Consider the following 16000-nt stretch of genomic DNA (forward strand, 5'->3'; position numbering starts at 1 on the left):
TTGTTTTCCCTTTCCTCTACACCCCACTCCTTGTCATTTGTACTAGTTTCCCTGGGCTGGTTTCTTTGCTTTGAAACAGGGTCTCACCTTGAATCTGTGGCTGGCCTGGCACTTTACGAGTAGACCTGGCTGGAATTTACAGATCTGCAGGCCCCTGTCTTCTGAGTGCTGGGACTAAGAACTTCAACCTTGGGGCTTGAGAATTGGCTCAGTGGTTAAGAGCACTGACTGGCCTCCCTGAGGACCTAGGTTCAGTTCCCAGCATCTACACGGAAATTCACAACTATCTAACTCCAGTTGCAGGGGATTGACACCCTCACACAGACACATATGCAGGCAAAACAGCAATGTTACATTTTTTTAAGTTATTAAAAAAGAAAAGGCCTGTGCTTCTGAACCCTGATTCTTTCTTTTTAAGCTCCCCCCATCAAAATTTTTAATATCTAAAACTTTTTGGGGTGTTTAGCATTATCAGCTGTCGGCACCTACACAGACAGTATGTGAATATCGGGTGTAGGTCTGTGGGATTGAAAAAAATCAAGTACATGGATCATCAGTTTTTAGCGAGTGTCACCAAGGCTTTATTGAAATCTCTTTATATATCTCAGCAAAAGCCGAGGAAAACAACAAGGCAGGTGAAAATCTCCAACCAGGAAAACAGGAAAAGTCTATGTGGTAAAAGTTCCGGCCCAATCAGGGGCATAAACAACTTCTTAACAACAACAAGCAGGAAGGCTCAGTGGGGAGGAAGGGTGCCATGGAGAATCCCAGCCCCAAATCAGGGGCTAAGAGCAGCTCCCAGAGCAGCTCCCAAGGGTGTAAACAATTTCTTGCTACAACAGGCTAAAAGGCTCAGGAGGGGGGAGGGAAACACCAAGGTAGGGCCCAACAATTCCCCCTCTTTTATTTTTTTAAGTAGCGTCTGTCTTAGGATCAATCTGGGGTTCCAAAACTCTTTTCCGTCTCTGAAAATCTCACCAGCCTCAGGATTTTCTGTCTTAGGAGAGTATGGTCCCAGAAGGTTGTCAGTCTTTGGCTAACTACTTGTCATACAAACTGAGCCTAATTTGGGCCAATGGATTATTCTCGGCCAATGAAAACCAAACCTGTTTGGTTTTAGCCTGAGACTGGATCTGTTGGTACCTTAAAACAGCCCAAGGGCAGCTGCTAAGAGTGAGCAATCAAGATAAGCATTCATCCCCAACAGCCTTGTTGTTATTAAGGACCTTAACAAGGATTATACACATAAAATGATAAAAGTTAGAACAAGATATAACATGGGTTTCACAGAGGAAGTCCTATTGAGAACAGTTTGTTGGTTGAGATGAAGAATGACCAACTGAATCTGAGTATTAACACTATTCTGTATAGCCAATGTTGTGGCGACTTTTCCAGAATGTATCTATAGTCCCACAGTCCCAACAACAACTGTCAACTGAGATATGGCCACACCAGCCACTGTAGCAGTAGTGGCTGAAATGGCGATGGCAGCAATGACTGTCACAGTAATGTCAAAGTCTCTTTTATGTCTGTAGACTACCAGTGGGCATCAGCCTTCATCCAGAGGTATGGGGATCACACCAGGAACTTGAACAATCCATGTAGAATCTTTTTGTTCCCAGCAACTGGTCGGTAGGAAAGGACCTGGAAGAACAATTGAGAATCTCCTCCCTTGACACTGCCTTAGTCCCATTCTAAACCAAAGGAAATCTGTGCCAACCCACATGGCACAGATTTTAGAACATTTTTTCTCTCTTTTTAGTTGACCAACGTCTTAAATATTGAAAAGAAATACTGAATCTTTTCTGGAGCAGCAGCTACTCTCAAAAATTTAAAGCACATTGTAAGCTTATAGTAAAATTGAAATGTCTATAATGAATAATACACTGAAAGATTCAAAGTCTTCCTGTATTGAAGCAGTGACAAAAAAAATTTTTTTTACATAATATAGGGTCGAAAGTGATTCAAGGCAAAACTTTCCAATAATATCACTTCATGGGCTCTCCAAAATTATAAGCAAACTTACTAAATGAAAATCTTTTATAATCACCAGGATGTAAAGAAACAGCATACAAACAATCTCTTAAATCTATAATAATTGTATATGTATTTCCTGAAATAGCAGTTGGAGTAAGCAAACAGGCTGTAATGCTCTTATAAGCTTTGTAGCCTCATCAACCTTTTGTAAATCTTGTAACAATCTCCACCTGTTTGAATTTTTTTTTTATACAAATATGTGCGAGTTAGAATCTTGAGCCTGTCTGTGATCAAACTGTAAACTGTAGCCAATGTAACACTAGAAATCTTTTAACCACAATCTTTAAGTTTCTCTTTAACACCAGAGCACAACCATAACTTCGGAAAACAAAACTCAACCTCCAAGAAACCATCTATTCTCTAAAATCTAGTCTCTCCAAAACACCAAGTCCATTCCTCATGTTTTAAAGTTTGACTGTCAATTCTTGTATATGAATGGACGATGGTGTAGGCTCTAATTCCTCAACAAAGAGACATTGTCCTAAATTTTTATAAGTCTGGTTTCTAGGATAAGAATTATATTAAAATATTCCAATTTAGACCTGTTTCCCTGGATTGGTTCATGTCACATGTTGTCTAAAATTATTCTATTATGGGGTTTAAGCCAACTTTATGTTACAATGTTATAAACTTTTTAACCATATCTAATAACTTAAAAGCCAGTAACCTTTAACCAAGACAATGTAGAGGTATTATACACTTAAAACCAATCAGAAACAAAAATGAAGTGGCTACACATATCTTTAATATTTAAATCAATCACCATTTTTACTTTTTCTAGTTATAGTTTTAAGAGAAACACCTTGTCACCTGTTGAGTCCAATAATCCCAGTCAAAAATTTTTCTAAGAGAAAAATTCAGTTCCATTACCATAGAAGCAGTGAAGCTCCTTGTGCCTTTAGGATCGGCTAGTGTAAACATTTAGCCAGCTCCCTGGGGAGCTTGCCCAGTGGACTTAGGCTCCTAACTACAGATGTAGGGCTCCAAAAGCCAATTGAAACCTTTTATTTGTTCCTTTCTTGAAAGGAGTTAAAACTACATCAACGGGCGAATCAACCAGCATTTAAAGTTTTAACCTTTTTTTTTTTAAACATGAAACACAAAACATTTAAGCAACGAGAAGCAAAACCCAGACATAAATTAACATACATGGACAACTTGGTGCACCAAGGACAGACAATAGACATAGAGGAAAAGAACTAGATGGTGTTCCACCAAAGGGACCCAGACATCCTACCTAAAGGACCCAGAACCAGAAATAAGCACTTTTCCAATAGGAGCCAGCAAGGAGGCAAGACGTCTCCCACCTCCTTCTGTTCCCAGGAGAGCTCCAAAAAACTTAAGCTCATTTCCTTTTGTCAAAGCATCTGTGGAGAGTCCGGGAGGACTGTTTTTCTCAACCCCATTCTCTCTCTTGTCTAGGGTGTAAACTGTCTCTAGTCAGAGTCCAAAGACTAAAAGCATGTATGAGAATTGACTTTGCTTCTCTAGATTTTAACATAACTCTAAAAGAACACATACACAAAAACATTTTACCATTATTACCTTGTCCCCTTTTGACAAGGTTTACTCACCACTACCCCAAATCTTTATCTTTGCACACGCTTTCAATTTCTGTGATCCTTCTGAATTCTACTTACTGGGGCCTTTTCTGGCCCATTTTCTCCCAATTTCTCAATCTCCCTTTCCAAGCCAGAATATTCAAACCGCCACTAGCTATAAACCAAGGACTGACTTGTTCTATAGTTTTAACAAGATCCTGGTCTGTCTTTACCTTAATACCAGTACCTTGTTGTTTGAGTAAACTTACAAGCTTTTCTACGACCAATAACGAGGAACTTGTAGTTCCCATCACTAAGACAAAACCTTTGTAGCACTACTTACTCCCAGTTTTGCCCCATGGTCGCTGCTTTTCCCCAATACGTTCCGCTTCCTTGTCGGCCGGCCTTTTGGAACGATCCCATCAGTTTGTCCTCTCTTTCCCGATCTCGGTGGAACCTCCAAATGTCGGCACCTACACCGACAGTGTGTGAATATCGGGCGTAGGTCTGTGGGATTGAAATAAATCAAGTACACGGATCATCAGTTTTTAGCGAGTGCCACCAAGGCTTTACTGAAATCTCCTTATATATCTCAGGCAAAAGCCGAGGAAAACAACAAGGCAGGTGAAAATCTCCAACCAGGAAAACAGGAAAAGTCTATGTGGTAAAAGTTCCGGCCCAATCAGGGGCATAAACAACTTCTTAACAACAACAAGCAGGAAGGCTCAGTGAGGAGGAAGGGTGCCATGGAGAATCCCAGCCCCAAATCAGGGGCTAAGAGCAGCTCCCAGAGAAGCTCCCAAGGGTGTAAACAATTTCCTGCTATAACAGGCTAAAAGGCTCAGGAGGGGGGAGGGAAACACCAAGGTAGGGCCCAACAATCAGCCACTCAACTGTGTGTACTGGGAAGTTCAGTCTGCTGCTTACCCTAAGGTGACAAGCATAGGTGTTTCAAGCCATAGTTCCTCCATCTCCTGGCTTTATGCTCGCATTTCTCTGTAGATCCATCAAAGCACTAACACAGGAAGAGAGTTGTCCTCTCCTGCCCATCGGGCTGTGTTATAAATGACTCATCCAGCCTCTCATCTCTGTGGGAGAGGCGCACAGTAAACATTAATTTAGCCCGACTTAAATGGATGCTAGAAAACAAGTGACTGAATTGTTTTCTTTCTGCGGAATTTATTCAAGTGGATTTAGCCACAAGTTAGGGTGCAGATACAAGAACAACAACCAAGCAATCTGGTATCCTCTGAGATTATTACAGCAAAGCCATTTTGCTGAAGTGATAGTTGTTTTTTTTTTTTTAAGTATTTTAAATAAACTTAAATTTTAAATAAAAGAAATAAAAATTTATTTTATGTGTGCGTACCACATGTGTACAAGAGTTGGCTGAGGGGCTGGAGAGATGTCCAAGCTGTTAGGAGAATTGACTGCTCTTCCTGAGGTCCTGAGTTCAATTCCCAGCAACCACATGGTGGCTCACAACCATCTATAATGGTGTCTGATGCCCTCTTCTGGTGTGTCTGAAGACAGCTACAGTGTACTTGCATACATAAAATAAATCTTTTAAAGAAAAATTTGCCGAGGTCAGAAGGCATCAGGTCCCCCTGGAACTGGAGTCACAGACTGTTGAGAACCACGTGGGTGCTGGGAACTGAACCCTGGGCTCTGTGCAGGACAGCAATTGCTCTTAGCGGCAGAGTCAACTCTCCAGGCCTCCAGCAATGGACATTCTGCAACAGCCTTCCCTGAAGGCAGAATGTCAAAGCCGCAGTGCCAGAGAAGAGAGTACACCGTGGGCTGCAGAGAGGTCTCTTTGGAGGCCAAGAAACCCAGCACAGAAGCAGGGAGCGGGGGTGGCAGCTGTCTGGTGGGAAGGAGGAAACCTGAGTTACTTTCTACCCTGTGCAGAAGCAGAACTTGCCAGTGGAAGTTTGGGGATGTGAGATTAGACTAAGGTAGGCTCTGAGGGGACCAGAAGAGACAAAACAATAGGCATTTTCTCTCTCTTGGTGATGCAGATATAGGCCAGATTAGACTGGATTAAAAGTAGATAGAGGCAGGTTTATAACAGCTCTCTGGTGGGTTCTTTGATCAGTCACACAGTGAAGGCCAAGGAAGTCACACAGGGATTTTATAGCGGTTAGGTGAGGAGTGATGGTGTGCCAGCTAGGAGCTGGGATTGTGATCATACATGGTCAAAAACTGAGCCCCTAGGGGGCTTGGGTGAGTTGCCGGAAACGTGGAGATGAGGAGTGATGATGATATGTTAGCTCTGAGTTTTCTCCAAGCAGAACTGGGGTTGCGTGGGGGGGGGGGCAATTTTCTCCATGTGGTTGCAGTTGGGGGAAGGAAGGCAGATGGGGTTTCCCAGCTTGTGCAAGGGATATACAGGAGTTCCAGCCTAATGACTTTGATTTCCTTGGTGGGCTTCCCATAGAACACTCATTAACATCTTTCAGAATGTTCGAGGTTCTGTGGAAACCCTACCAAGAGCATGACTTGTTCTTGTTTTAAGGTTTTTGAGAAGGAATTTCAAGTAGCCATGGTTGATCTTGAACTCTTAATCCTCCTGCCTCAGACTTCCAAGAGCTGATGTGTTTATAAAAAGATTTAAGAGAGGAGGGCATATGTTTTGGTGAGGTATGGAGGAAGGGGGCCCATGCTGAGGCATCCCTTTCCCCTGAGGGACCCGTTACGCAACGATATAGTCTAGAATAGAGTTTACTCGGGGCATAGGGAGGGGAATTGAGAGGGTAGTGAGGCAAAGAAAAGTAGAAAGAGAGAGAGGGAAGAGGAAAGGAGAGGAGAGGAGAGGAGAGGAGAGAAGAGAAGAGGAGAGGAGAGGAGAGAAGAGAAGAGAAGTAGAGGCCATGAGTATATGATGGTGGTGGTGAGGATGGGGAGAGGGGGGAGCAAGAAGGCAAGAATAAGAGCAAGAGAGGAGGGGGCAAGCAGCCTCTTTTATAGTGAGTCAGGGATACCTGGCTGTTGCCAGGTAACTGTGGGGCGGGGTTTAGACAGAATGCTAACAGAGCTGAACTTACGGGTGTGTGCTTATAGCATGAGAATTTTAAAAATTCAATTTTGGTGCTGGAGATGGCTCAGTGGTTAAGAGCACTGACTACTCTTCCTGAATTCAAATCCCAGCAACCACATAGTAGCTGGCAACCATCTGTAATGAGATCTGATGCCTTCTTCTGGTGTGTCTGAAGACAGCTACAGTGTACTCACATAAAATAGATAAATCTTAAAAAAGAAAATTACAGCACATCATCGTTATCTGTAATTGCCCTACTATGCCACAGCACAGTGGGACTTTATACTGTGGGTTAGCCCCGGCTACCTAACGTCTGTCCACCCTCACCTCCCCAACGCACCCCATACTCTTGTGACCACCATTATTGTCTCCTTTCCAGGAGATCAAACAGTCCCTATCTTTCTGGACTGGGCGGATGTCACTTAACAATGACCACTAGCGCTGTGCACAGTGTTACAATGGCGGTCCCTTCCTTGGTGGCTGAGGAGCATTCTGTTGTGGATTTTCGTCACCTTTTCTCTAGCCACTTATCACTGAAGGACACTTAGATGGCTCCGTGCTTTCTTCACTATTGTGAATGGTTCTTCAGTAAACACTGGAGTACACATAGCTTTTGTATACTGATTTGATTTCCTCTGGTTCAGGTACGATAGCAAGATTGTCAGTATATGTGGTGATTTTTTTTTTTTTTGAGATGGGGACTTCTTGCTTTCCATAAAATCTGTTGTTGCAGTAAATGTTATTTGCCTTAGATCATTTAGTTCCCAAATAAAAGACACAAAACCTTTATATTTATAATAAGCCTTAGAGCACTAGAGCTGGGCAGTTATCAACCCTCTGTGCTATTTTGTCTACTTCCCTGTCAGTAACCCTGAGATATCACTTGCCGTGTTCTGCATGAGCCACTGCTCCTTCAACAGGCGGGCCCTCGTGGCCATGTGTTCAGCATGCATCTACCCCGTGGCAACCTCTTCCTTCTTCTCTGTCCTCTTTTCCTAGTCTCTGCCTCAGACCCCAAGACCAGCAACCAAAGCCCTGCCCACCTCCCCTCAGCGCATCTACAAGCTATAGGCATTTTTATTAACCAGTAGTTTTAAATTAAGGAACAAAGCTTACACAAGAAAAGCTGGGATTCATGAGAATTCACTTGCCCTGAGGTAACTAGACCTTGGGAGACAGAATTTAACGTTACAGTGCATAGCGACAGACCAATCCCAACAAACCGCCTCCATTTACCCTCGCCCCATTCCCATTCTTTTTTTTTTTTTTATCGTGTCAAGCCAGGAGAGAAAGAGAGGAAGGAGAGAGAGACAAAGAGAGAGAGAGAGAGAGAGAGAGAGAGAGAGAGAGAGAGAGCTCGACTTCCCATTCTTGTGATGTCCCTTTCTCCTTCTCTTCAGTTCTTATCTTTAGTCTTTCTGGCATCAGCTAGTATCACAAGGGTGAAAGTGATGTCCCGGGGTTGGGGATTTAGCTCAGTGGTAGAGCGCTTGCCTAGGAAGCGCAAGGCCCTGGGTTCGGTCCCTAGCTCCGAAAAAAAAAGAACTGAAAAAAAAAAAAAAAAGAAAGTGATGTCCAATAACTTTGATTTACATTTCTGAGCATGATTGGGGACAGACCAGTAGCCCAGGCTGGCCCCAAACTTACTATGTAGCCCAGAATGATTTTGGATGAGTGTTGGGACTACACCCATGTGTTACTCCACACGGTTTTATAAAGTGCTAGGAACTGAATCCAGGGACTCATGAATGCTAGGTAAGTACCAGCTGAGAAGCAACACTGCCAATCTAAGTTACTATACTAACTCCAGTTCACAGTCTTATTGTTACATTTTGGCAGACTTCTCTTGCTTTAATTTCCCTTATCCTAATTCCGCCTCTGCAGCATAAGCATCATACCCGTGCCCTTCATAAATTTACCTCTCAAACCAACTGGACTCCTTCTGCCCTTTCCTTTTCTTTCCTTATCTTTGACCTGGGTGCAGTGACTCACTGCTTTAATCCTCGTACTCAGGAGTGTAAGAGAAATTAGCCATAAGTTAAGCATGCTGGCCACTCTTGTACAAGACTTAGGTATGGTTCCTAGCAGTCAAACGGAAGCTCACAATACCAGTAACTAAGGTTCCAGGACTCTGATGTCCTCTGCTGACCCCTTCAGGCATGAGGCTTGCATATAATCCACACATGCAGGCAAAATGCTTATACAAATAAATTTAAAAATAAATAGAAGCAGGAGTCAGAGGCTTCTCTCAGTCACAAAGTGAAACCATATTTTTTTTTAAAAAAACTGCCCCCCCAAAACACCAAAAACCAAAATAAAAAACTGAGTATAAAAATGCAAGCACAGCAGCACCTGCCTCTAATCTCGGCACATGGTGGGTGAGGAAAGGAAGATCAGGAGTTCAAGACCAGCCTTATCTACAAAGCAAGTTGAAGCCTGGGTTCTGTAAGACCCTCTCCCAACATAATAAAACAAAACAGCCAGGCAGTTGTGGTGCACTCCTTTAATCCCAGCATACGCCACCCAACTGGCCATAAATAGTTTTTAAAATGAATACAAGTAGACTACATTAATAAATGGCTCCTCCACTGGATTACTGGTTTTCTTCTCTTTTCTTTTTTAACTTTTTATTGATCTTTGTGAATCTCACATCATGCACCCCAATCCCACTCATCTCCCCATCCATATCTGCCTTCTGCCCTTCCAACCTCCCCCTAAAAGAAAGAAAAAAGGAAAAAAAGAAAGAAAGAAAGAAAGAAAGAAAGAAAGAAAGAAAATAAACAAAAACCCAGTCGTGAAGGCTCCCATGTGTCCCACTGTGCCCCACAGTATAGCCTTTATTCAAACAGCTTTTCTTTTAAACGTTCATTGCAGTGAATCATTGGCCTGGCTTGAAGCCTCTGGCTTCTGCTACACTAGATCCTCACTGGGACCCCTCTCAGATACCCAGTTGTTGCTCTGTGTCCTGGAGATTCTGCGACATTGATTCTAGAGGACCAGCCCCTTCATGCATGCTCCAAGAATTTATAGATGGCCACCTGTCTCCTGGGATTGGAACTCCCTTCACCGAAACCACCAAACCTAAGAAATTTTTTTTCCTCCCAAACAAACTTAACTTTATTCTCTACCCCTAATATATGTGTGTTTTAGCATCTTGTCAAGGCCAGACGTTTACTCAAATGTAACAGGAATGTCGGGGCCACCTCTATGTAAACGATGGGGGCAGTGCAGCTGCAGAAGCATCTTTTGCAGGAGGACCTAATTGAGGACTGCCTGAGAGACCAAGGGTTGCTGGTGCAAACAATGCCAGCCAATCAGGACCTGCTGTTTAGAAGAGATGCTTTCTTGGGACCAATGGAGTGTGGGTGGAGGGTATTAAAGAAGCTTGGAGCAGTACTCAGGTGAACTTGCTATAGCATTCTCACCTGCTCCCAGGCTCTGTGTTGTGGACTCTGCACCAACTCGCCCCAACCCCTAAGGGCAGGTAGGATTGGGTGGAGAGCTGTCCAGGGCCCAGGCATCACACTCCAGGACAGCTCCAGACAAGCAACCCACAGATGGTCCAGTCTACTTTCACAGACACATGTTGCTGCTGGACCTGCTCCTTCTTACCTATAGATGAGTCCACAGACCCTGGACAGCAAGGAAACTCTCCTAAAACTGGACCAAAATCCCCGTGCCCATTTTCTTAGGTTTCCCAGAGACACATTGCCCCAAAGTCAGCAGCAGGAAGTAATTAAAGATCATGAGGAGGGGTTGGGGATTTAGCTCAGTGGTAGAGCGCTTACCTAGGAAGCGCAAGGCCCTGGGTTCGGTCCCCAGCTCCGAAAAAAAGAACAAAAAAAAAAAAAAAAAAAAAAAAAAAGATCATGAGGACCCTATTCCTGCTTCACCATCACCTCCTTCTAGTTTTTCCATTTTTTAAAAATTAAAGCAAAATGGAGAAATGTTGTTATTCCTTTTAGACTCTGCTGCACAGTTACTGGGCAACAGCCAGGTATGCCTGCCTCACTATAAAAGGAGTTGTTGCCCCCTCCTCTCTCTTATTCTCTCTGACTTTCTTCTCTCCTTGACCCCTTTCTTTCTCTCTCCCTATCCCCCTCCCCCTTTCTTTCCACATGTCCCTAGTCATTCTCTTCCCTTCATCCTCTCCCTTCATCTCAATTCCCTTCCCATGCCATAAATAAACTCTATTCCATACGATACCCTTCATATGGCTGGTACCTCAGGGGGGATGCCTCAGTATGGGCCACCCCATCCCCCACCTCACCATACCGCACTCTATAAAACTTATTTCTTGGCTCTTTCTTTTTTATAAAGCACAACAGTAGCTGAGTTGGTCAGCCAGACAGCTTTCCCATGCTCACACCATTAGGGCCTGCTCTCTTGCACCCATGTCACCAGGGACAGCTTTACTGTGCCGCCCCAGCAAGGTATAGGCCTGCTCTTCTGGGTGGTGCAGCTGTGGGGGGCAGGGGGAGCAGCTCTCTTGAGATATCACAGACACCACCCTCAGGGCTGGCTTACCCATGCCCCTGACAACAGGGCCCAGCTCTACTGTGCTCACCACGTGAGGGGCCGAGACAGCTCTCTTAATGCTGCCCAGACTGGAAGTGGGGCAAGCTCTCCTGCTGCAGGTGGAGAAGAGTGGGGATAGGGCCCTTTCCCTGGTGGCCACACCACCACAGCAGGGCCATTTTTTTCCAGTGCTCACATTCTCGGGTCAGGCTCATCCACAACCCCCCCCCCCCAAAAAAAAAAACGAAGACTAGCAGTACTGTGCTCACTGAGAGATGGGTGGGGTCAGCTCTCCCCAATGCTGCATCGGGTGAGGGACAGGGCCAGTTCTGCACAGCCCTCAGATAGCAACATGGCTCCAGGTGGCAGTCTAGACCAGGGATGTCTGCATGACGTTTGATGCAGGTCCAAGGACCCAGACAAGGCCCTTGGTGGCAGCACAGCCAGGACATCACCATGGCCTCTGGTGGCATCGCCAGCTACTCACAACAGGCTGTTCCTCACTACCCCGGAATCTCCAGCTCCGTCTCTCTTCATGGTGCACATTCTGTTTCTCTTTGTCTTCCGTTCTCCACCACTACTTGCTCCTCTTAGTGGTGCCTGGGCCTCTGGATGTCTGCGGTTGTTTCACTCCGTGTGGCACGGGGTAGGGTTGTCTCAGCAGCGTGCTCTGCCTGCCAGGCCGTTTGGCGCCACATAAAATTCATCAACTGTTTGTCCGTCTCTCATGAAAGGGATGAAATTCAGAGCTCCATACATGCAGAGCAAACGCTGTTTTGAAGACATCTACATGCAGCTAATAAATCTTTTTATGATGTACGTGTATAAAAATATAAGTCGAAGAAGCCCTCTAGACACTCTGCATAAGAAACAACCTTAATAACTACAGTCAACTAGAGAGGGGCAGTGAGAAGGCCGGGGCCGGGGATGGGGACAGGGATGGAGGTTGGGGTGCGAGGGTGGGGCGGGGCCTGGGCGAGGCTGTGGGGTGGAGCGGAAGATGAGCTGGGCACTTCCTACTCTTAAGTGGGAGGAGTCTTAGCAGGGTTTCTTCTTTAGTTCTTTTCTTTTTTTTTCAAATCAGTGTTCTTTTAAAAACGTTTATTTATTTTTAATTTTTGTGTGTTTGTAGGTGTGCACCCATGAGTGCAGGTGCCTGTACAGACCAAAGGCGGGCACTGGATTCTTTGGAGATGGAGTTAAGACAGTAGTGAGCTGCCCCACACACAAACTAGTGAGCTGCCCGACACACAAACCCGGGTCTTCTGAAAGAGCTGGAAGTGATCTGACCACTGAGCCACCTCTCCAGCCCTGATTTTCTTCCTTACAATACCTGACCCCTTTCTTTTCTACTAAGACTTACTTCATTTATTTCTTCTTTGAAAAATCACTTTTCTGTGCTGGAAAGATGACTCAGCGGTTAAGAGCACTGTCTGCTCTCCCAGAAGTCCTGAGTTCAAGTCCCAGCAACCACATGGTGGCTCACAGCCATCTGCAATGGGATCTTATGCCCTCTTCTATTGTGACTGAGGACAGGGATGGTATACTTGTATACATAAAATTTTTAAAAATCACTTTTCTTGGAGCTTTTCTGGTCTGTTTGAAGACAGCTACAGTGTACTTATATATAATAAATAAATCACTTTTCTTTAATTTTTTTCTCTATTTTAGTGGGGTCTGATGCGTGTTGGACCATCCGAGGACACAGTACCTGTGGGCAGAGTATCAATGTTTGTTTAGTAGAGTAGATTCATATGTGATCTTTTTGTTTGCAGATTGAACTCAGAGTCTCACACTTGTTAGATTGACCTAAACCCTCAACCTAAGATGGTAATATGAATGAGAAGGAAAAGAAAGAAAAATATCAAAGAAAGAAAAAAAGAGAGAAAGAAAGAAAGAAAGGAAGGAAGAAAGAAAGAAAGAAAGAAAGAAAGAAAGAAAGAGAGGACATTATGCTTCTAGAGATGAGCTGAGGAAGTTCATCTTGGAGATAAAGGGGAGAAATCAGCCAGAGGTATCTGGACTGAACTAGACTGAACCAGGCCATGAGAGAGGGAGGCTTAGCAGGAAGACAGAGAGACAGAGATAAAATGGGCTGATAACCAAGATGGCAGCGATTACAGAGGAATCGGAAGCTGGGGGAAGGGAGGCCTGGCCCAGGCCCTGGGCTGGAGAATTTAGGGTAGAGGGTTGGGTATGCCAGTCAGAACGTGAGGACTGGTGGCCAGAGTCCACTTTGATATGTTAAATAGGCACTCAGTCATTTATCCAGCATTTGATACCTAGCAGCCTTATTTTAAACAAAATCTCAATCATTTGATTTTACCAATAAAGACCATTGCCAAATTAGAGTCAGATGCTGGGGTGAAAGCCTGCTAGCCCACAGAGACAGAGAAAGCATCCAGCTGACCTTCCTCTTCAGTCGATGTCCCAAAAGGAAAAGGAAGCCCTCCTTCTCCACCTATCTCAAAACCCCCTTCTATCTCCTATGCGCTTCTCTATCCGTCCTCCTGACTTCCTCTTACGGTCTATCGTTGTTTTCTATGTTCACTCCTTGTCAAATGGTCACTCTCTCTGCCTCTTGACCTAAGGTTGACTTTATTTAATCCTGTTTACAATAAACAGAAAACTCTTGGATTAAAGTCATGTGCTAGAGCTGAGCTGCAGCACATCTAGAAACAGTGTTTCCTAGTAAATAACACAATCTAAAGGTTCACAGTGTGGTCAAATATCCTGCAACGGAGCAGTGTATGTGTGCCCCTGAGTGTGTGCACCTGAGTGTGTGCATATAGACATGTTCCTTACTATGTAGCCCAGCAGACTGGCTCACAGTCAAAATTCTCCCAACTGGCCATGTGCCGTGAGTCTGGATTAGTAACTCTTCAGTCACACGTAAATGTAGTCCCCTCTGTAAAAACTTTTTTTTCTTAATCCCAGTACTGAGGGTTGAATCCAGAGCCATCCATGAGGAGCCTGTGCTCAGCTACTGTGCAAGTCCTCAGACTTTCACTCACTTCTAAAAAATGCTCCTTTTGAGACAGGATACCACCTGTGCTCAGCTACTGTGCAAGTCCTCAGACTTTCACTCACTTCTAAAAAATGCTCCTTTTGAGACAGGATACCACCAAGCCGTCCGGGCTGTCTTTGCGCTCACTCTGTAGCCCAGGAGGGTCTTGAACTTTTGATCCACTTGCTTCGGTTTCACCACTTGCTGGGACACAGGCCTGTGCTACCAGACCTAGCTAGACCGTAGTCTTTTGTCTCAATGGAGAAATGTCTGCACCTGTGTCATTGGTCCCAGCTCTCTTGAGCTCTCTGGTGTGATAAACTTGAATGAATCAATGTCTACATATCGCTATCTGCATGAGACTTTTGTCAAACACAGCCCCAGTGTCTTAGCAGAGTTCATAGCATGCTCTTTCAGGGGTAGCCAGGCTTTCAGCACAAGCAACAATGCTTTCGCCTCACAGGACAGTTTATGATATACATTTACACGTGTGTCTAGAAGTTGACTTTAGAAAAGTCAGTCCAGCTAACAGACACTGTAAGGGAACTTCAAGATAATCTGTTCCTTTTTAGCGTTAAACAGGAATTATCCTATGGTTCCTTGTAGTTCGAAGGAAACAAAAGCAAATGGAAACAGTGTTTCTAATCAGACATGGTTGTAAAATGCCATCTCGGGGGTGTGGAGAGACGGCTCAGTGGTTAAGAGCTCTTCCTTCCAGGAAGCTATTCCAAGTTTGGTTGAATCAGACCCCTGTAACACCAGCTCCAGGGGATCCAGTGCCCTCTTGTGGCTGCTTCAGCCAACTGCACTCATGTATACAAACCCACATACAGACATACATTGTTCCGAAATATAAATGCGGTAGCGGCGGGGTTAGAAGGTACCTGGCAGACCCAGGCCAAGGTGTCCCTCTGATACAGTGCGACAGACCCAGTATAAGGGAGGTTTATTGTGGGGGAAGGAGGGACCTGGAGGAGGGGTAGAAGCAGACAGAGCCATGAGGGCAGAAAGTGGGGATAAAGAAGGGCAGAGAGGGGGCTGGGGATTTAGCTCAGTGGTAGAGCGCTTACCTAGGAAGCGCAAGGCCCTGGGTTCGGTCCCCAGCTCCGAAAAAAAGAACCAAAGAGTGAAAGAGAGAAGGAGGGGAAGGAGAGGGAAGAGAGGACTGGGGATAGCAAGCAGCCCTCTTATATGCTTTATGTGCTGCAGCGGCACCCGTAGTAATGGTGGCAGATGATGGCACAAGCTACTGCTAGGTCGCTGTTAGGAGGAGCCTAGTGGAACTGTCTGTAAGCCAACATTCAGAATTAAAATTAAATCTTAAAAATACAGTATTGGGGTTGGGGATTTAGCTCCGTGGTAGAGCGCTTGCCTAGCAAACGCAAGGCCCTGGGTTCGGTCCCCAGCTCCGGAAAAAAAAAAATACAGTATTTTTCTATATATACATACATGGTGTTAGCCTTTCATCACTGTAGCAAAAACCTGGGATAATTAGCTTAGAAAGAGAAAAGCTTGAGGGATGTGGTGGCACATACCTTTAATCCCAGGACTCTGGAGGCAGGGGCAGGAAGATCTCTGTTCATTCCAGGGCAGCCTGCTCTACATACAGAGTTCCAGGATAGCCAGGGCTATACAGAGAGACCCTGTCTCAAAGAGAGGGCTGGGAGGAAAAAAAGCTATACTTATGTTTACTGTTTCATACATTTCAGTTCAAAATCAAATGCAATCAATCTATTGCATACTTATGTACAAATATATCTGTGTGTGTTTGTGCGTGCGTGTGTGTGTGTGTGTGTGTGTGTCTGTGTGTGTGTATATTTTAACACTTAAATATATTGACGTATATGTGCTACCAAA

The 16000-nt window shown here is 44.7% G+C and overlaps 1 long non-coding RNA gene across 2 annotated transcripts; it reads right to left on the reverse strand.

Annotated features, from left to right (window-relative positions):
- Nucleotides 1–390: 390 nt before the first annotated feature.
- Nucleotides 391–12109, reverse strand: LOC148004770 (uncharacterized). 2 transcript variants are annotated; one of them, XR_015625471.1, is made up of 4 exons: nt 11624–12109; nt 4506–4666; nt 3922–4085; nt 391–1644 (listed from the first exon to the last, which is right to left on the reverse strand). It is a non-coding gene; the product is annotated as an uncharacterized LOC148004770 (long non-coding RNA). The 2 variants fall into 2 exon arrangements; XR_015625470.1 differs by lacking the exon at nt 11624–12109 and having other exon boundaries at nt 4506–4731.
- Between the last annotated feature and the right edge of the window lie 3891 nt (nt 12110–16000).

Source organism: Rattus norvegicus, chromosome 7 (genome assembly GCF_021556685.1).
Source record: "Rattus norvegicus strain SHRSP/BbbUtx chromosome 7, alternate assembly SHRSP_T2T, whole genome shotgun sequence".
NCBI classification, from domain to species: Eukaryota; Metazoa; Chordata; class Mammalia; order Rodentia; family Muridae; genus Rattus; species Rattus norvegicus.